Below are 23055 nucleotides of genomic sequence, written 5' to 3'. Positions count from 1 at the left end.
GAGCAGTGCTGGGCAGAGAAATTCTCTTCATACACATCAAAATATTGAGTTTTCTTGAAGGAAAGAAAAAGTTGTATGAGAAAATGCAGACACATCGCTTTGAAATTCCAGACACTGTAGGTTTTTTACGCTTTGTAGTTGATGGAGGCATACTTTAAAAACAAAACCAATTCCCTCTTCCTTTTACTTTCCCACAACTCTTCTCCTTCCCTTGCTCAAAAAAAAAAAAACAACAAAACAAAGCCTTGACAGTGCATAAATCATTTCTAAAAAAACCCTAATTTTAAAATAAGTGGTCAAAACCCATATATACAAACTGGTTTTGTTTTTCCTATACTCTTTCATTCTTTCTTCTGCGTGCTGTGATTTTTTTTCATTTGGAGGTCTGCATATTGCATTGTCTTGCTTATTGATTGACATTGCTAAAAATAAATCTATTGGCATTGAAGAACTTTAATCTTCACTTAAGCGTTATTTGTTTGTGCTTCATTGTAGTGGAAACTTGCTACCTGTTTTTCAAACACAACTGCACTCAATCTTAAGCAACACAGGAGATAACAGCAGATCATTACAGTGAAAACATCTTAAACAGTTAATTTCCAGACTCTTATTCAGCCAGACTCCAGCGAAAAGTATACAAAACACGTGAACCATTTCTTCAATTAAAAATATAAAATTAAATAAAATATGAAAAAAACACCACCAAAAAACCTGTACCATTCCATTGATTGTTAAGCGTTTTAATGTAAGGATTTTTAATTCTCAAAGATAGAATTCTATCAAATGATCACATTATCCTGCACATTTCTAGTGTATAGTTTTGTATCTACGTTCCTCACACTTCTTATTTTGATGACATTCACTAAAAATAAAATATAAAATATCTACTCATATTTCTAATATGTTGACTTGAGGCTTAATAGAAACAACCAGTAACTATTCATCCATGCTAGTATCTGCAGATATGAAATTAAAAGAATGTTCATCTTGAAAGTTATTTGAAAAGGGTAAGCTTTTAAACAGATTTTAATAGAAAAATGAATTTTATATTTCAGTCTATATTGCTCGCATCACTTCAAAAAACACACACACCAAGTATTTGTCAGGTTGTAACACCAGTTTCTGAATCCAATGACTCAGGGATATGAGGTATCCCTACCTGTACAAGAAAATAAAAAAAAATAAAAAATTACCACCCTATGGCATGTTCAGGGAGAACAACACTGGTCACTTGCTTTTAAACCTAGGGTGTAGTCTGAGAAACATCCAGGACTACAGCATCTACTCCATGTCCACCATATCACTACTCATCCCTTATAGAAAAAGTGCTGAACTGCAAACACAGAACTAGCATGACTTCTCTCAAGGATGCAGGACTTGAGATGAAATTCTCCAACTCTCCTGCAGTGCATGAAATGGAATTCCTCAGATCATTGACTGTGTATATCTGCACTTTTAAAGTATCAGCTACTGAACAAATAGGATGAAAACAAGCTCTTTATTTTTATTTCTTTCAGAAGTCATGGGTTTCCTTATCTCTCTCATAGTATAGTATATGAAAACCACCTATCATCTTTGTTCCCTTGTCCTCTTCTTCTAGAAAAGAAATGTGGACAGTAGAGGTTTGTTCTGGGTAGTGTTAAATGTATCCTCCTAGAGTTATGATGGCCAGAAGACCTAAGGGAAGCAAGGTTGGTGGCTTCTTACTCCCCCCACATACCCATCTGGAGACGAGAAAAGAAATAGTAAAATCAGTACTTTATCAGACACAGATCCAGCAAACTTCAGAGCTAATTGCAACTAGCATGTTGTTCTAGGAAGGTATTTTTATAATCATATACTTGTCTGTGCCATTAGGTTGTAGAAAACAAGGTCAAAACAAAGTATTTCTGCCTATTTCAGAAAGCATGGGTTTGTGATGGTCATTAGTTCTTGTCTATATAAGCATTTCAGACTCACTCATGAGGAATTTTTAACTTCAAGGCATGGAAGCTTAATATTTACTGTGTGAGTGCTACTGTGCCAAGGAAAAAAGCACAGACAGTAGCTAAACAACAAAATCAACAGTGACTTCAGGTCAGTTTATCTATTAAAAAATGGGTTTGGTTAGACCAAAAATCCTTGCAAGTAACTCCAAGAAAATTGAGAATAAACGGAGTGTTCTCACAATTTTAAGAGGGACTAATATTTTCGTTCTTATAGTTCTTTCCATGCTGGTCCACAATGCTTAGCCTCACTTTTTTTATCAAGCAAAGTAAAATTATTTCATAGTATAATCATATGCCAAACTACAATTTATTCTCTAAAATGCCGCCCCCCACAAATGGTACATAAAATACTTATGTCACACCTTTGTAGGAATATCAGGTAGGACTTCTCAGGTTATATGGCCCCCAAATATGAACTTGCTAAATAAATTGACTGCTCTATGTGAATATTTAGTCCAGATGCTAGTGGAGTATGTAGAAATTCTATTTTTAAAAGTCTTGATACTTCATATTATGTTATGTTCTATTATACAAAATGAAGTAAAATATGAAACTCCATTTGAATGTGTTGCTCAACAACAGACCACAAGAGCTTGATGTACATCTGGAAGCTGATAAGTGTGGAAAATACAAAATAAAACAATTACAAAAAACTGTTGATCAAGGGTCACTTGGTTCTACTCTTCTAATAAAAGAAAAAACTGTTGAAGTTATTAGAAGTTGTGACAGCACCATAAAATTTATAAGCCATAAAATGATAAGCCAAATAACAACACAGAAGTGCCTTTTTTCACTGACAAAAGCAAGATGATACAGAAAAATATTGATAGGGCTTTTTTTTTTTTTTAAGGTCTAAAATGGCCTTTTCCATTTCCTGGAGCTGAATGAAGATAGACAGGGTGTAAATAAGGTCAAAATCCTACCTCACGTCACTGCGATAGACTACTACTGAGGAAAAGAAAAAACAACTCTTGATTTAAAACAGATTGTGTGTTATCTGAGCTTCATACGAAAAGCCCTTCCGAAGCATGATTAGGACACATGCCTACCATACCACAGAGTATGACAAGTCACGCCCTACGTATTCCCCTCAGTGCAGCATACCTAGAAATATACAGTGACTTCTGTTTCACTGAAGAGGAATCTAGCACATACATGGGCATGTTCTGGACAGGTTGGTAATACTGAGCACATGCATTTCTTTGCAAAAGCAGCAGGACCTCGACTTCCAAACTACTTCTCTATCTAATGTGCCAAACAGACAAAAACTACCTTACAAACTCAGAGAAACTAAAGGTTTTAAATATAGGTGTATACATACACACAAACTACTCTATGGATCACTTCTATTTAATTTTTACCTTTCCTTATTAAAATAGGCCAGGTGTTCAATCTCTATCTAGAAATAAGCATCCCACAAACTCTACATAAGACTAATGAAAGTGTCTCTCCGAGGGTGTCTCAGGTTCTCAGGGTCCTCTTTTTACCTAGTTTGAATATCTTTGCTCTCAATTTTATTTGAAACCCAAAGGTTTTTTTCGCTCTCTGTCTAGAGAAAGTTACCCTGTTCCAAGGGGCCATCTTCTTCCACTGTTTTCAGGGAGGCAGCATTCAGCTACACTCCAGAAGGAATGCATGCACCCAGACACTCTGGACTATGGTAGATACATCAGTACGAAATTATTATTTACATTTTCAGTGCAGAACCAGCTCACAGCTCATGTTTGAATAAAATATACTGTTTCAGTTGGAAGGGACCTGCAGTGATCATCTAGTCCAACTGCCTGACCACTTCAGGGCTGATCAAGTATGTTATTAAGGGCAATCTTCAAATGTCTCCTAAATATTGTCAGGCTTGGGACATCGACAATCTCTGCAGAAAGCTTGTTCCAGTGTTTGACCACTTTTTCGGCAAAGAAATGTTCGACTGAATCAAGAGTAAAAAAGTATGTACAATACCCCTGAAAATAATTAAAATGTTTAGCTATTTCAAATAACAAAACCTGAAGTAATTTTAATGCATGGCCAGTTCAGCATATACCTTAGTTTTAATATCTGATACTGCTTCGTGGCATTTGCATGAGGGTTTCCTTCTGTACCATATAGAACATGCCAAATATTTCTAATTCATCTTCCAACCCAATCCTGGAAGGTAAACACAATTCAGGGTCTCTTATGGACAACATATTATGTCACTCTCTGCTGTTTCCTTATGAGGAAGGCCATTGCACAGAAATCCATACAGCTTTTTACTAAATACTGCATAGATAATGCATAGTAAAACAAAGGGCAACATGGAAGCTCCACATGTGCTAAAGCAACTACCTAACATCTCCTAAAGTAGGGTCATCTTCTGCAAAAGAAGTTTCTGTCTCAAGACATTAATGCCTCCACAGAAGTTTGTAATCCATTAAGATCTTGGCATTAACATTCAGAATCAACTATACAATAGACCAGAGTGTGTTTTATGAGCTACCATAAGAGTTGTTATTCCTCTGGAACAGTGGAGAACAAAGTCCAGAGCCATTCACATGAGACTTTGCTCAAGGAGATTTGGCCAGTTTTGTAAGACAACACTGAATATTCACTAGAGGAAAAAGCAAGAATGACTATGCAATTAACTAACCTCTTAAACGGTAGTGCTCTTATGCTGCAGAATGCTTCAGTGAAGACAGAGAATATTTTTTCTCCTAGTCTATGCAATCAGAATTATGGATCCAAGTCCTCTGGACAAAAGTAGGAGGTTTATCAGTAAAGAAAATGTTTGAGTCATTTGTCTACTTCATAATTTTGAAAGCGAGAATGGATGTTCCTCTAGCTCTAACTCTCAGCTTGGTGCACTTGTAGATGTCAGGAAACTGAAAAGATGATGCCATTTATACTTTGGACAAATCTACAAAACAAACATTAACCTAAAAACTGTTTTGGCTGTCCCATAACATCACCTTGAATAAAACGCACTATTAACCATAAAAAGAACTTAATGAGTTTTAAACAGAAATCACAAATTCCATTTCTTCGAAACCACAAATTCCATTTCTTCGAAACCACTTCTGAATTAAGACTTGAGGATCACAAAGCTTTCAACTTCTATAACCCGTTTCAGGCTCTAATATGGTCTTATTTTACTGTTCTCTACAAAAAAAAAAGACACATTAGCAAACTACGTGCACCACAGCTCAGTTCTATTGTATGGAATTGTTGGCCAGGACACCCAGAACCCATGGAGGCTTTCATTCCACAGCCACCGTGCACAGAGATAAATCTGATACCAAATAGGTCTTGTTGACACTGGAATCATTCCTGCAGATTCTCTCCTTCAACACAACTTCACTTGCTTTAACAGTTTTTTTTTTAAGTCTCTCAATGATGACTTCATATAATCATTGTAAGTGTTCTAACAAAAAACTGTCACGATAATTACCTCCCAGAAGGCAGAGGAACCATGGCACAAATCTCTCACAAATGTACTCAAATTAGGCTTTGGTATGTGTAGTTTTAACACCCATCTTTAATATTCACAATATTCTTATGTATTCAATAGCCATATTTTGTTGAACATTTTTATATTAGGATCTTCTACAAGAAATAGTGTATAAAGGAATGGACATACGGAACACCAGGAAAGCATATAAACCCACACAGTTCAAGTATTACTAAAAAAGAATCCTGAAAGACTCAGACTAGTACTTTTAAATTTGAGTGAGAGATTGCTACTGCATCCAGTGCCTCTACAGTGCTTACAGAATGCTAACTCCAAGAAGAGAGGTTTCAACCAAGTGTTGGAAAAGTAAATTAGATTTAAAGGGAAGGAATTAAAATGGATTTTCTCTTTCTCAGAATGTAAATTTAGGCCAAAGGTCTTCTTTTTTCTTTCCCTAGGGAAGACTTAGAAAAGCTTATTGTTCCATTTTACCCTACAAAATTTTGCCCATAGCAATTTTTTTCAATTATGGTGGGTACCTAGCATTGCTTACATCTTCGACCTAGATTACTTACTTTACTGGAATTCCTTTGAAAAACTAACTGATTAGTATGAGCACACAGTTTTAGTCTGGCCTCAGAATTAACATACTCACCCAAACCAATTCTCCCAGTGAGAGGGTTTTTTTGTTGGATACACAAAGGACTTTATAAACAATTCATCATGCCTGAAAAAAAAAAAATCTCATAATGATCATTTTCATTACACACATCCTTGTGATTTTATGAAAGGAGTGAATTATACTATTGTTATGTTATACTATTGTTCTCAATGAAAGAATATATGCTAATAGAGCATACTAAAAAAATTCTAATCTCTACTGTTTCTGTGCAATCCTGCTGAGTGCACTGGAACTGACTGAATGTCCACAGACATACAGTTTGGCTCATGAATCGTATTCACATTGTCTAGCTGACATATGTGGTCAAAGTAAATCTCCAGGATTCAAGCCATTAAAATGTACATTAAAAATTAGGTTCTTGACTTCAAACATAGTAGGCAAAGTAAATATGAGATGCAAGTGAGGTGAACAGCTCCTAAAACCAGTGGAAAAAACCTCACCCTATTATTTCAGGTTGGTGCTAGTGAAAGACTACAACAGAATTATTAACAAATTTGCACGCAAATATGCCTGTAAGATGACTTCAATAGTTTTGTGATGAAATTGAACCTCAAATAAAATCACCTGTTTCAATGGCAGGACAGAGTGCTTGGATTTTACCTATCTTTTATTTCACATGAATTATTATAATTTCTATTCACTTTTGTTGACCTAATAATCTATAACCTCATAACATGATATACATTATGTTATCACAAATAGCTAAGAGGTAATACAAGATAAATTTTACCCACAGATAACTATCTCTTCATTATCTCTTAAATTACAGGTATCTCCTATTTGCACAGAGTATGTAATAGGAAGAAAAGTAAATTTTATCTTACAAAATGTGACATGAATTTGTCACAAGAACAGCAACAGCCCTTGACCTATCTTGTCAAAATGCCTTGAGCTACTTAGAAAACTTGAGGCAATTTTCAAATACCCTGGAGCATGAATGTATCCTTATATTACTTTTCTATTAAGTGGAATCATTAGTGAAGATGGTCCTCCTATGCATTTAAAAATAAGTTTTAAAATAGTAAGAAAAAAAAAAAAATCACACAATACCATGATTTCCATTAAAAATTTCAAATTATTTACTTTTTCTTTCACAGATTGACTGTCATCACAAAGGTTTACAGTTCTTTTACAAAAAATACTACATTTAAACCTATTCAGTGAGATTATTGACAAGTTTGTTGATTGCTAAACATGAGAATCCAAGTCAACCTTCTTACCATCCAAGAGGCAATTAATGCCAAGTGAGGAACAAAATGTTTTGAGTTACTGTACCAATGGCACGTGGCTCTATACGTATCTTGCCTTTAACCCAATTTCACCATCCTCCCACTATCTTGATCAAGCAAGGAATAAATACCAAAGCTAGATACATAATTCAGTTCCTTCATATTATTTAGGGCTTAATATATCATGCACATAACCATGTTCCCTGAAACACTTCCAGGGAAGGGAACACAACGCAATGCAGATAGCTGCAATATTTTCCATTCAGAAATGTGTTTATCTGTATAGATTTCTGACTCTCCAAAGGAGGGGTCAGGGAACACCCTTGGGGTGATAAGCCACCAGGGAGCAGAGCAAGAACAACCACCAAGAAGAGATGGCTGGGGCCAGGAATGCTGAAAACAGAGGAAGCCCACAGCTGCTGAGGCCCACAGCACTATTTTTGTATGTTTTCGGAAGGTTTCCAGGACAGTCACAGCCAGAAAGATCTGAGAGGTGACAACGTGGCTTTTGGCAGCCACTGATGCCTCAGCCCTTGTTCAGCACTCCTACATGGAGTCTCTTACTGCACCCAAGCCCTGAGCCCCAGCCCAGTGCTACAACACCTGAGGTCACAGGTGACAGGCACAGACACAACTGCAAGGCCAACAAATAAAGTTTTCAGGCTGGAAAAGCTTGGCTATATTTAAAGAGTATTGGAAACTTGTTGAACAAATGCTCCCACACTCAAAAGTAATAACTCACAAATTAGCATTAACATGATGCCATACACATGCTTTTCATCTCTACATGAGTTTTATAAAGGTAAGCTCAGATATAGAATAAGGAATTAAAATTTGCTGTTTAACACCAGTTAGCTAGGAAATATACACACACACAAATATGCGCAGGCATGCACCTTCCTATTCTAAAGATGATTGCATAAAATTAATAGGATCATAAAACAGTTTCTCCTTGTATATTTTGGTTTTAGTCACTCTATAAATGCCAGCAGGAGAAAAGACCTTTATCTTAAGGTTTAAAAAAATAAAGTCGTGTTACACACATTCTATCATACTGATGGATTACAAAATGCTCTGTAGCATATCAAAACATTTTTCTTTTACTACACTTCAGAAAAGACATAAGAAAGATTTTAATTACAGAAATTATTTTGGCTGATAAGAGCATGACACTCCTCATTAAGGTAAGAAACTTTGCCAGCTTGAAAATACTGTATTTGTCAGCAGGCACTAGGTAACTTGCTAAACACCCACCAATTACATAAACTGAACAGCACATGGTCATTAAGTCACTTGTTCAAACACTGCTCAATGTACTGAGTGTAATGTTCTACAGCCAGTAACTTTTATCGGCACTTAAAATAATAACATTAAATTAACCAAAAACCAAGATAGCACTCTTGCTGTCTTGTTCTGAACACCATGTTTCTAGTGTTTCTTTTGTAAAGTTTCATTTCAACTTGCCTTGTTTATGCTCTATTATTTGGTTATATTACTCATGCAGGTGCCAGGAAAATGAGTGTGATAAGATGCAAAGCAGATCTCTGTAGAGAGTGTTCAGCTACTAATAGTGAGCATTACCAAGAGGGTAAAAACTTCTGCCTTGGTCTCTGGTAATCTTAACCACTTCAGTTCCGTATTTAATTTACAGAGTTTTAGAGAAATAGCTCAATCCGGACCCAGAACTGGTACCTACAGAAACATTAAAGAGTACTTGTTCTTCTTAAAAATGTTGGAAAACATGAAAAAAAAAAGTTCTTGTCTCTGATCCATAAATGCAACATAGATTAAGTTCAGGGTATGCACGCCACTGCAATCAGAATCTAGATCAATCCAAACAGCTTCACAACGGCACTCAGCAAGATGAATGATCAAAACACTAACAAAAGATGCCATAGCTGAAGCTCAGGAGAGCAGCAACATGAACTTCAAGGGATAATTTCATCTATAGCAACTTGAATACAGGAGTTGGACACAGCCTATGAGTCGTAAACAACCAAGTTTTGTGTGTAATATTTGTACAGTACAGTCATCAATCATGCTACTATGTACTAACATAAAAGACAAATATAGGAACTTTACAATGAAATTATTCCTGTTTTTTTTAAACTCTTGAACAAAAAAGCTTGAGAAAACAAATCAACTCTAAAGTAAAGAATTTTCAAAATCTCAGTTTGGAGAAATATTCTTATGTCTTAGTTTAACAACAACAGCCAAAAAACATCTTAATAACTTTCATTATCCATGCCATGTTATCCAATACTCTCTGACCAATAAGTGAAATAGTTAAGAATCTTCTGCTTTTAGAAGAACCATACAAAAGTTTCAACATGACACTCCAATCCTTTTAAAAAGGACATTATATTGGGATTTTCAAAAGCTCAGAATTCCTGTCGGCCATGAAGAAGTTGGACAGATCGAAGGGGGAAAAAAAACTGTTTCACGCAACTATAACAATTAAAAAATTAATCTATCACATAACAAATCTTATGCAACACTGATTTAGGTCACAGTTAGGAAGAAATCCAAGAAAGACTTGGCATCTACGATTTTTTCCAAGAGCTACTTTGCATGTACAGCCCTAATAGGATCAAATCCCATTGAGTGACACACTAGTTTTGATTGTTGGAATGTGCTTTTAGTCATTTTAAAGTCATGAAGAATGTGAATTACACAAAAGGTGCTATTTAACGGAGAAACAGATAGCTGAGGTCCCCATGAACACCAATGGCTGCTAGGGTCAAGCAAGGTCCTACACAGCTTCTTCACTTTATACTGACTTTCAGGCTACAACAAATATACACCTATCAAAATTGAAGCCAAGGGGCACCATGGGCTGATCTGTATGAGCTGCCCTTGCCTATATACCACTGCAGAGGTCTTTGAAAGGTCTACTACATGCATTTACATTTTCAAACTTCCTCCAGTCTTTCTATTACACATATTCACAGCATCAATCTTTGTGTAAAAGCTACACGCATTTAGTCTGAAGTCACAACATGATAATTCATGTTGCCCCTCGATCTCACTCCTCACAGGATTGGGTCTATTCAGTGAAACATTACTACCTTATTAATACAAGTAAAAAACCAAGCTTTGCTTCTATCCAAGTTAAGCCCTCTCTATTTCTAATGAAGTTAAGCTAAATGCTATGAAATAGGCCAGACTGTAATAAAATAAAAGTCAAGACATACTATTACCTTCCTATGGAGAAAAAGAGACTTTAAGCAGGAATCTAATTAGATGGTTTTAACTGAGTATAACCATTTTATTGTATTAAAAGGTTAAAATAATCTATCCATATGGACACCTGAAATGTCTCTTTTAAAAGAGCCCCTTGAGGCTTACTCTGATTTTTTTGTGATTAACTTCAGAAGCTCAGTTCATAAAGTAACTTACCACTAGCATTGAAAAGAAGCATCACTTTTGAGGAAAGCTGTCTGGTATATGACACACAATATCTTGAAACTTGTTTTGACAGAGTGCTAAAGGAAATTTAAACTAGCTCAGTTTAGTACTGCTCTGAACACAGCCCATGAAGGCAGAAAACTATGTTTAGGAGTGAGCAGATCATCAAGGCATGATATTTTTTCCACCTCCAGCAAGACAACCACCAAAGCTTTTTCCCTTACCTAGTCAAGAGACATTGCAAAGAGAAAGACACTAATTATTTACTTTCTCCTCAGCTCATGTAGCTTTTACTACAGGAGGAGCATCTTCTCAGAAAATGAGAGTCCCTCACAATGGCCCTGTGCTGACAGGAGAAGCAGCAAGTTCCACTCTCCAGATTTATCACCCTGCCCCACTTGTATCTCCATCCTTCCTTCCAATTCGGCTCAGAAGAAAAAGGCAGGATGCTGTCTCTCTCCTTAAGTGACCAAACACAGTTTTACCCCAGCACAGCAAGGCTTTACCTTCCAGGTTTGGTATGTAAAATGTAGAGTGTGAAACCTCGACTTTGGGATGCCTATTTTAGCACTTACTAACTAATCTCTCTTCTCCCCACTGAAAATTCTGGGTTTTGAAAATACCTTAGTGATCAGAATAAGGAGGGGAAAAAGCAAGATGTAATTTACCTACCAGTGACCTATTTTGGACCTGCTATGCCAGAAAAGTGCTAAGTCACATAAAATAAATAGGTATTCTCAGGCCCAGATAAAGTTATGTGTTTTATGCAAGCTGTGCCACATCCCTACATCTCTCCACTGTGCTATGCTGACAGAAGCTCACAGGCAAAATAGCATGGACATCCTCTGCAAACCCCAAAAGTGATTAGAATATCTCTAGCACATCTTTCAAATTTTGTCACCATATCATTTCTCCTTCAGTGCCCCACCGCCCAGTTGCCTGCCACCTCCTCTGCAGATGCTGGAAGTGGGATCACTCTACAGATTTTATGCACAAGTTCTATGCCTCTGAACTTTCAGATCAAAACTAACATTCTGGTTTTCCTGGTAAGCATTCAAGAGGACAGTCTACTTCTATTTCTATTCTCCCTTCACTTTCACACTTACTCATCACCTGATTTTTTTCCATCTCTTACCTTCCAACCATTTCTTCTGAGCATACAATCACAAATACAAACCATGTTTTTGGTCTCTGGGATGAATTAGAACAAGGTTATTTAGCTACTAGATTATCTCCGCTTCAAATTTCAGAGATGTAAGAACATAAGAGGTCCATTAAAAAAAAAAAAAGGCAACCAGACACAACCCACCAAAAAAAAAAAAAATCAAGCTGTTATTTATGAATTCACATTGACTTGGGAATCAGAATGGCTGACATGCAACTTGGAAGTACATGTGACAAGTTGTTTCTCCTGAAAGTCATTCATTAACCTTACAATCTTACTGGGTGATTGCAGTGACACTACACATTAAAAGAGTGAATGCAGAAATTATTCTTGTATTTAAAAAAAAAAACCTTTATGCCTACAGTATGGAGAGTAGTGGATTTAAATAAACTCCAGTGAGCTACACCCAATGGAAGTCGCAGTGTCATCCATCTGTCTTCTGAAACAAGAAGGACTAAAACTCACTCTTTATAGTTAAATTGTATTGAAAAGTTTATGCCTACACTAACATGTAAGGCACTAGAGAAGAAATATTACTTTTTCTGATTAAATACAATTCAGGAGAGCTTTTGCGCTCTCTGATAATTTTCCTTCAACTACATGTTATTAAAAATTAAAATGGTTATGGAAAGGTGAGGAGGAAAAAGTATTCAAAACTTAACATCCAGTATTACTAATGCTTATTAGTTCTGTGCTGCTAGTACTACATTCAACAATTGCCCAATTTTCCATCACCTTAACAAAGGCTTATTCCTGCTGAACTGTGCTATACTATGAACTGATATGCAAATTTACACAAAGGCAAAAAGTAAACATGGTGATTTAAATTAAAAAAAAGAAAGCACAACCAAAAAACCTGCTGCCTCTTCTCTATGATAGCTGGCTGTTTTCTAATGATCACTTTTGTTCCAGATCTTCAAAGTCAAGCAGGAGCTTTTCTGGGACAGCATGTCCTAATTAAATTCATTTGCAGTGGTCCATTTTTAAAGATTCAAATTAAACATTTTTTTGGTATTTGAATGGCAGTTTCTAAATTCATTTATTATGCAAGAAGAGTTCTCCATGGACAATAACTGCAATTTCTGTAAAACTGTATTGACAAACACTAAAATATGCTTTATAGTTCCCAATTTTAGCTATAAATGAGGTGTGCAAAATCATCTTATTCCTGAGTGACAATAGAGAAAAATGCCACAATTTCACAAGAGAACAGGATCCTTCCTTTAAAAGTTTCCCTAGCTAAATTGCAGCCACAGTGATGAGTGAGCATATATTGCAGCAAACCAAGTAGTTTGTTGTAGAATATCATAAGCTGAAAAAACTTAAAATGCCTTTTTTTTTCCCCTTCTTTGTGACTTTCAGGGAAAACATAGTATGGTTTACTGGCTGACGAGGATAAAGAAGGATTTAGAAAAATCCCTCTTTGGAAGTCTAGAAAAAAATTAGCCTGGATGAGGTTATCTATTAAAAACATAATTAAAAATAAAAAATCCGAGTCTCTCGTGGAGAGCATTAAGATATGGAAAACAGGCTACAGTGCCATTTCTGAAGTAAGAGCAGTGTTCCTGTTGGTGATGTGCGTTTTTGCAGTTCACCTGTGAGTCTGAAAAAAACCAGACTCAATATGCTAGTCACTACCTGGGAATTCAAAATTTACAAGTAGCCATTTTGTAGATTTCTTAAGTACTAGAAAATCAGGTTTGCTTCCCTTTAGGTTTCATTAAAAAGCTTTCAGTTACAACATTCTTTCAACCTTTGGCCATCATGGGAAACCTTAAGACTGAACAATATTTACTATAAAAATTCCTGTAAGATTTCATATCAATCCAGATTATTACATCTTTGTCTAAACGAGTAAAAGGATAAAATAATTTAAAATTTAAAAAAAATTAAAGAAATAAATAATAAAATCTAAGTTAAACTAATATTGAAAGTCTTTCGGTTACTAAAAAGGTATCATTTTATATTTTTAATTACTTAGGAGAAAACTTGAGATTCAAGGGAAGTAGAATTTGGGTCTAAGGACAAATTGATACCAGTAAGATTATCATGAATTTTATACTACAGTTTATACTTCAGGAACAAAGATGCACAGCTTAAATGGTTTATGGTGTATGAATGATTTATAGTGCTGGAGATAATGAAACCAACTGTGAAAGTGAGACTAAAAATAAAGCCTTTGAATGACAAGGATGTATCATAACACATTCCCTCTCACATATTGTCAGCCAAACACAAATAATATCCACAACTGCTCGTGATTTCTGATACATCTTTCAATTTACTCTTTTTATGATCAAATTATAATACTTGTCTTATAATGCTCTCTGGTAGCAAAGACCCTAAATCAAGCCCACATCTCTTGGCACTCATTTGTTATAACAGACTGCTCACAGGTTCTTACCGACCTTCATTTTCATGTTCCTTCCTGATAAACTGATAGAATTTATTTTTGTAACTTCCAGGACTATATTGAAGACAATTCAACACAAAACCAACTGTTAACAGGCTCCATGAGATTTTCAAAGACGTTTATCAAACAACAGGCAAGGGGCTTTTATTTGTTACCATTTGCTAAGGGAAGAAGCCTCACACTTTCTGACAGCTGATGACTAAAACACACTTTTGAAGGCTCTTCCTCAATACCAACTTGTCACTTATACCTAGGAGAGAAAAGGGTTTTGTTTTCAAAGTACAAAGCCTCCACGAGTGGTTCCATCAGGGATCCAGAAGCATCTCAATAGGAAATAAGCAGAAAACCAACTTGTGTAAGAGATGTCACTTCTGGAGCAACTGTCTCCTGCATGGCTCCCATCAGTGGCACCACACGGACAGTGAGGACCACACACCCCAGCCTGCAATCACCATCCCAACATCTCCTCTTGATAGCCCCTCACAAGTCTTCTCCCTCTGCTCTGAAAGAGTTTATCATAAGATAGACAGTGTCACATCTCAGACTTGGCAAATTTGGGGTGAAATATTTTGATAAGTACTGCTTCATGAACAGCTCACTCTGTACTCATGATTTTGTGAGAAAACTCATTTTCTCTTCAGTTAGTCACCTAGTAGCACTCTTGACACAAACATCTACAGAAATTAGTCACAGCAGGAATGCAAGGCAACAATATATTTATTGCTGAGTGGATGTTAATTACAAGTTAGCTACTACATATACAAAGATTTTCCAGTAGGCAGCCAGAAGGTTGTCCACACATCAGTGCCAAATAGTCCAGACACGTCTGGTCACAATACCTACCCAAAAATCTTGAACCTGAACAGTGTTGGATACTCCTTAACCAAATTCTACTGGTACTTTGCTTTTATTTTGTCAAATCACTTTCCCTTATTTACTAAGCTTCTTACTTCTTTACTACTTGCTATCATAAATAATTTTGTAATGAACCATCCAAGAAACATTTGTGACTTTTTGCTTATTCTCCCAACTCTCCAGGGAAGAAGCAGCAGATTGTCCAATTTTACTGCAGTATATATGATTGCTTTATAAAATGTAAATTGTAAATGTAAAATGTAAATTTTCCTCTAATTGTGCTGGAGAAAGTGATGAACATTAATGGTTACACAGTGGTTTCATATCAATCCAGAGATACCAATATTATCCATATGGTAAAAGCTACCACAGTGGCATGCTCGAACCTTTGCCAGCTGCTTGTCTTCTGGGTGCTCCTAGAGGTGTACTAGCCATCAGGGAGCACTCCATGTGTGACAGCTGGCATCTTGACCCTAGGACACCAACACACAGATGAGAACCGAGGTTCACTGAGATCCTGGCAGCATAGGAAAATGAGGGGCTGAAGAACTTAGGCTAGGTGGTTAAGCTACCCAGGTCCAAAAAGCTCCCTTATCAACTGAGAAATATAAGCAGAGTACACTTTATAACAGATAAGTCACAAAAGCATGCCAAAAATCAGGAGACAAGTGGCTGACAGGTGGTTTTATTCCAGAAAATGAAAGCATCATCTGATGAGATCAGAGACAAAAGAATATACTGCACTTTGGCTTCCTTGTAAGTTAAAACCTGATAAGGACCAATATGACCAACTCAAATCTGCTTTACTTACAGGAATAAACCTTTTCACACCAACCTAAAGTCCCACAAGTAAGGACAATATCTCTCCAAATTATGTGATGCCTAAATATTTATTTTCAACTTCTTATATTAAAATTTTCAATGATGTCAATATTACTTGCACCAAGTAAGAGATTTCAAAAGATTTACTCTGGATGAGATATCACAAAATAATCTGAGTTGGAAGGGACCCACAAAGATCATCCAGTCCAACTCTTCAACGAATGGCCTATAGGGAGATCAAACCCACAAATCTTGGTGTTAAGGTTAGAACCATGCTCTGACCAACTGAGCTAATCTTCTGGCACTTGTTGTTTCTCACCAAGTTATTGGATTTATTTCCCAGCTATTTTTTTCCCTTACTGTGATTCTGCTCAGGAAAGAAAACAATAAAATATATGGTTTCTCTAAAATTAGACTGGGTTTGCACTAATTGTATCAATTAGTTGATAGAATTGATATTATACAAAAGTTGTACAAGGTACAAAAGTTGTAGTATCCAAGTTCAGTTTTCTGAGTAAAAAGATACTACCATCCTACCTGAGAATGACAGACAGAGATTAGTGAAACATCAGTAATAAAACCATTTGCTTAGAAGTTCATAAAAAAGTACTTGAAATCACAGAACATATATTTTAATTAAGAAAGTTAATTCTTCTTAATCAAGAAGCTAAAAACATTGTATTGCTTACTTATAAGCATTAAATAAAAACAGACATAAAAAGAAAGTAGTAAAATAATCTAAATATTTCCAATAATCTCAAATATTCCCAAATGTGTGGATACTATAATGAAAATATCCACAGAACCTTGATTGGAATATACATTGCACCTCTTAAAATAAAAGTGTGTTTTAAAGAAATTCCCCTCTTAACTAAGATAAGCCAATCTATTTTTTTAAATGAAACACTTGTATTGTTGCGACATTTCTTAGTAACCCAAATCCCTTCTGCAGTCATGTTGATTTCAGGGCCAAGAGCTGTCTGCTCTAATCAACTCAAAGGGAATTCACAGAGCAGATCCTAAAACACTTCAACATTATTCTCTCCATATGCCAGTTTCTAGCAGAACCCAGTTTACCAACACAGTTAAGACTTGAGAAAAAGATAAATTAAATCAGCTCAATTTACAGTTAAACAAACATAGAGATCTATTAGGTCAAGCTTCATTAGACACAAAAAACCCCAAACCAAAACAACCAAATTAAAAAAAAAAATAAAAAAAATAACAGGACTTGTTAAGGCTATAGCTGAAATTCTCCTGGCTAGTCTGGTCATGAAATCATTACCTTTCACAAATTCACACGCTCCACTGATGCTCTGGCAGTTAAATGAAAGGCACACCTAAGTTACCAAGCAATGAGTTCACAGTTAAAAACTTTTATCTTTTGATCTTCTTTAGGAGACAGAAGGCATAAGTGTTCAAAATGTATTTCTCCTGTATCATAAGGAAGTCAAATGATGTATCAGTGACAACTATGGTCTATTTATTAAAAACCAGGTTATTAAATAACAACTACTTGATAAAATACTCTAAAGCCTTCAGAAGCAGAAAGCATGCATCCCAAAGTATTCAAAATGCTGACAGAGCTCCCCAGCTTTGAATGTTGCCTTAAAAAGGGTCAAACAGTTACAAAGTAACACAAGGCAAAAAGAGAAAGCAAACGGTTCTTTTAAAACAAAATCAGCCAATCAAAAAAAGGATAACCCACAGATTTACATTCAGTGTGATGCTGATTCTGCAAATGTCATAGAAACATCAACAATACATGCAATTATATACAAAAATGCGATATCTCAAATGCCAATAACTGAAATGTTTTTAAGACTGATTATTTTAATAATATACGAGGGTTTTTAATTAAAAATATGTTAACAAATACAAAACAGAACTTGGAATTCCAGACATGGAATTGCTAAACAGTACTGCTGAACAGGGTTTTTTTGGTGCTGATGCAGTTTTCATTGGTTTTAAGAGGGAGCAACAGATCTTTTTAGTCTGGACCTTTTGCTATGCTCAACCTTACGGAATCCAGAAGTAAACACAAAGTAATCATTAATAACAATTTATAACATTTGCCAATGATGAGGTGCTTTATTGTAAAGAGTGATAGGGTTTGATCAGGTGGCACCTTAACGTGGTCTGCCCAAGAGGCATAACATCGTTTTTATCATGGATTTGAAAAGAAAAATCAACGAAAAATTCCAAGCCTTACAGGTCCACTCTCTCCTGATTTTCTTCCTGTCACACACCAATAAATGCTTATTTATTATTCTTTTATTGTGATATCTGTTCAAACAAAATGGATTTTATTTATTAAATTTGCATTGAGTATTAAACACTAGAGAAAAATTCCTCAAGAAGAGACAAGTCCAAAGCTACATATCTACCCTTCAGAACTAATACATAATCTCTTTGTTATGAAGTAGTCTTCTTCCACCAGAACTGATTTAAGACCAACTAACTTAAGAGATTCCAGGGGAAAACTGAGGACTGCTTAGCTCTTGTCAGCACTTCACATATTTTGAAAACACAAAGAAAAAAAGTGCCTCTAGAAAGTCCAAGTAGGCAAACTTTATCTCATGTCAAATTTAGCCAAAAGTATTAGATACAGTGGATCTAGATCTTACAAAAGTGCATTTTTTTAGTCTCCAAATTTGCATAACCACCACCAAGTATTAAGACTGATTGTATCATTAAAGACAACTTCAAGGACTCAGTGAGTTCACCCTGGTGTACTAAATCCACCAACTCTGGGGAAAGGCTCACCAAATGCTAAGAGCTCATTTTCTTCTTACTCTCCATTGAAATTCACAATTTTATGCAACAACAAAACTATCTACAGCAGAGACAAAAGTATCAGAGACCTGAGATTTCAGGATTTAAAGCATCAACCAGAACAGGATGGTTCCTGAAGGATCCTATCTTCCTAATAGCACATATAATATACAGAATAATGGAGTGAAATTTTGAGAGAGAGATAAACTATTTTAGTTTCACTTGCTCTTTTTTTTTAGCAGCACAGTGTGACAGTGAGCAGCTAATGCTTTGTGACAGATTTTGCCTGGTGGAAATTCCTTCCAGGAAGAGAGTCCTCATGGCCTATTTCTCCTTATGGCAAATTTTAAGCAAATTAAACTGATAACCATATCTTGAAAAACAATCCTGAGGACAGCAGGACCCCCAGAGGGACAGGGTCAATGCCAGCAGACCAACATGACAAGTCACAAGCAGTGTGGTACTGCAGAGACGTGCTGTGGATTGCAGGCATCAAGGCGATGAAGGAGCCAGCCACGACCTCGGGGAGATACAGGATGCCCATTAAATGGCAGTAAGATCTCTGCCAGCCAGAGAGGCACAGGCAGCCCTGAAGGGTCCTGGCTCCCCACCTCAGGCAGCTGCAGGGAGGACAGCAAGGCAAGACCATGCACCACTGCTTTTCACCTTTGGGTGACCAACATGTAGATCTCTCTTGTGGGTTTCCTCAAGTGCCTGTGAATGACAGCTGGTGCAAAAGCTGTCAGAGATGTTTCTTCACTGCTCAAGTGGCCCTGAGCTTTAACAGAACTGCAGCTCTGGCCACTGTTTGTCCTCTTGAAGTCACAGTGAGGGTCCCTGTCACAGGTCTGCCCACAGGCGAGTGACACCAGAGCAGGTCAGGGCTTTCCAACACAAGGCTCATGGATAACATGCTGCCCCAGAAACTTGTAGTAGTGCCACAAGCAACAGGACAACAAAAATGCCAAAATCAAGAGGTTATGATCTAGATCAACCAAGAAAGTGAAACATTTTTCACAGCAAGGGACTGAAGAGGGATCACTACTGCAACATTGGCCTCTGCAAGATACCAAGCAAGGACAAATTCGGCAAACTTGTCACACACAGAACACTTAACTTGAAGTCAGCTGATCATATGAGCTGATCAAATGCTAGCAAATGATTAAATTTCAGCAGTTTTTCATCCTATTTTGCATTAAAGCCAGAGGGAAACCCGTAGCAAGAACAATTTACTGAAGGAAAGTAGTTCAGGTCTCATCTAGAGTTTAACAAGTGTTCAGCACTTTCTCTACTTCTGGTTGGCTTAAAGTGAAGGTAGATGTTAATCTTACCCAGAAAGGACCACAAGGATGTGACACATCATATCTTCAAGTAATGTGTCAATTTTTGTAAGGCTAAAACAATCAGGAATATACAGAAAAGCAAGTCTGTTTCAGTGGGAATGATATATAATGCAGGAAAACAACAACCACTTGCAGAAAAATGCCCATCCATTAAACTATTCCTTTTTTTTTTTATGTTGGAAATTAAAATGCTAGATCCTTCCTCTTCTTACAGACCCAGTATAATATAATTTAATAAATACTAAATTATTAATCATGGGGTTAGTTTTTAATTATCTTTCATATGATAAATACTCAACGACTCTTTCATTTCTCCATCTTAATTATTTTGATTCTTTCTAACACCAACAAACATTGCATTCAGATGAGGAGCTATGGAGAAAATGGCATAACTGAAGAAGATAGGCAACCCTTCTGGCTTATCCTGGCTCCTTCTAAGGCCATTGCTAAGAAATGGCACTAACCTCAGCCCTCTCAGGCTTTTGACTTTGCCTACAAGGGGAGTTTTTCATCTTGTGCTGCCCAGAGAAAAGTCAATTAACAGACAGCAAATCAAGAAGCACAACTCTTTAGAGCTGACAGGTGAGATTAAATCAAGATAATTCCCTACATGTATTCCTACTGTTATCAAAAATCTTCAGACTAAGTCTTGCCATCACTGTTTGAACCAGAACTCAGATAAAAGTACTCAGATCCACTAAATGGGACCATTTCAGGACACATGCAGACATTTGGTTCTTCTAGAAAGACGTAACTTTTGCCAGAATGAAAACAAAGTGCAATTATTCAACAAGATTAAGCAATGCTTTTTCATTCTGTTTAAAATGAAATGCAGATGTACCCAATGTACTTATAATCAATATCACACAGGAGGTAGGTCATAGCAAATAAATACTAGGTATTTAAGAAGCATTTCTTTGAAGAAAAGAAAAAAGAAATAAACAAAACAAAACCACAAACCCACAAATAAATAAAATTCAAAACAACAAAAGAAATCCATCCAAACCCTATTTCTCATGTGCAACAGCTTCCTCCTGGAAGCATTGCAGCACAGAGTGGCATTGAGTCAATCTCACACACATCTTTCCAGATCTAATTACATTACAAAAGAAAAGTAACATCCAGATTTCAAACACATTTTTAAAAACTCTCTTTATTTAAGTAAGGAGGTGATTGTTCCCCTTCAATTTTATTTATTCTATTAATGTAGCCTCTCAGCTAGAAAAAAAAATTATTTAATCTTTTCTGGTTTGTTTTGAGAGTCCAATATTCCTTAATAGTGCTGTTCTGACCCAGCTGAACTCTTAACTGAAATTTACTCAACAGAAGCACTTTGTTGCACTCAACTGTGAGGAAAACAACAAGAATGTCCTTATCCACCACAGACTAAGAGCCATATTTTAAATGTGCTTATAAATTCATACCATGGAAGGACATCCGAAGACAAAACTACCAAGAAGTAACAATATGGAACACCAATACAGCCCTCTGAATATCTGACAGGCTGTAGGTATGACATAAAGCAGTATTAGTACTGCTCTCTCAAACAAAATACTTCAACACTTCACAGCACATGAACAATTTTGACCTGGGTCTAACCTCCCCTTCACCACAAGCCCACAGACAGTATTCAGTTGCCAGCAAGTCCCTGCTGCTTTGCTATGTAAGAGCAGGGGACATAGGACAGAAAAACTTGCCTCTACCGCCAGGTGAGGATTCACAAATCCCACAAAACATTCCCATGCCTTCACCAAACCCCCATGCTTATGAACACACTTTGATGGCAGTGTTGGCACCTGTGATGAATGCACACATACAGATATTGCTTGTCCATACGCAGTTCCTGTACCACAGGGTACTACTTTTAAGAAGGTATGAATGCACCTGGTATTTCTTCAACTAAATCTTCTCAGAATACAATAACAATTGTAGAGAGAACAATGAGAGACAGGTGCAATGGAGAGGGCAAAAATTTTGCTGATCTGTGCAGACTGGGCTTTAATTATATTTTCCAGTTGTGGAGCTTCTCTAACAGAGAGCTACTTCCAAAAACTTGCAAAATTACAGTGAACTCTTCATAAATCACAACTGCTCAACTCCACTGAAGCATAAGTTAAAATTACAGAGCTAGAGCTTTACAAATTTAAACTTCATAAAAATAAATATATTCCAGGGTCCCCCAAAAAATTCCTGTCTCCGGGCGAATCCACACTGTGGATTTTGTTTGGGTGGATATGGGACTATTAAAAATTTGTTGTGATGCCAGCTGTTACTTTTAAGCACCTCAGTACAAGTCTCAGATTTGGTGGCCCCAGAATGAGCTCTCAAACAACACTGACACAATTTTAACAGGAGGAAGAATGGCTACAAAATTAGATTGGAAATTTTCTGCAATTTTACAAAACTGGTGGTATAACAATTAAGCAGGATATATGAAAGTTACCAGTAAGGCTATGATTAAACATGTCTGTGCTTTTATGTTGATGCTAAAACCAAATACATCTATAAAGGAAATGTATTCATTCGTTACAATATATCATATAAATGTATAATATGGATATACGATATTCAAAATATAATACATATAATCTATCTCTAGATAGATGTGTTTATATATACACTTCCACATGTAAGTGAAGAAGAAAAGGTAACTGTTAAAAAAGTGATAAAGAAGGAAAAACATACCTGCTAATAATTCAGAATGATCAAAGTTGCAGAAGGCTCTCAAAACTGCAAGTGTAGAAAGTTGAATTATAGGTGAAATCCACTGCCTATAAATGTAAAGTAATGTGTTAAAAAATACACACACACACACACACCCAATCACATATAGCTGCTCTATAGCAGCTTAGAAGGATGACATCTAGAATCATCAAGGACAACTATCTGAAAATGCCACCTTGACGTCCAGCAGCTGAGAAAAATCTATCAGTTTTGGCAGTGGGTCTGAG

General features: G+C 36.3%; 1 protein-coding gene across 9 annotated transcripts in view; it reads right to left on the bottom strand.

Moving 5' to 3' along the window:
• The window catches only part of THSD7A (thrombospondin type 1 domain containing 7A), a 281746-nt gene that overhangs the window by 246163 nt on the left and 12528 nt on the right, over positions 1 to 23055 (bottom strand). For 2 of the 9 annotated variants that reach the window (XM_032685956.1, XM_032685976.1), the window contains one exon: positions 22790 to 22875. The exons of the other annotated variants lie outside the window; for them this stretch is intronic. The gene's annotated coding sequence lies outside the window, so the exon portion shown is untranslated. Of the gene's footprint in view, positions 1 to 22789; positions 22876 to 23055 lie in introns of those variants that run through there. 9 annotated transcript variants of the gene reach the window in all.

The sequence above is a fragment of the Chiroxiphia lanceolata genome, chromosome 1, assembly GCF_009829145.1.
Source record: "Chiroxiphia lanceolata isolate bChiLan1 chromosome 1, bChiLan1.pri, whole genome shotgun sequence".
NCBI lineage: Eukaryota > Metazoa > Chordata > Aves > Passeriformes > Pipridae > Chiroxiphia > Chiroxiphia lanceolata.
This window is presented reverse-complemented; position numbering and strand designations above follow the sequence as displayed.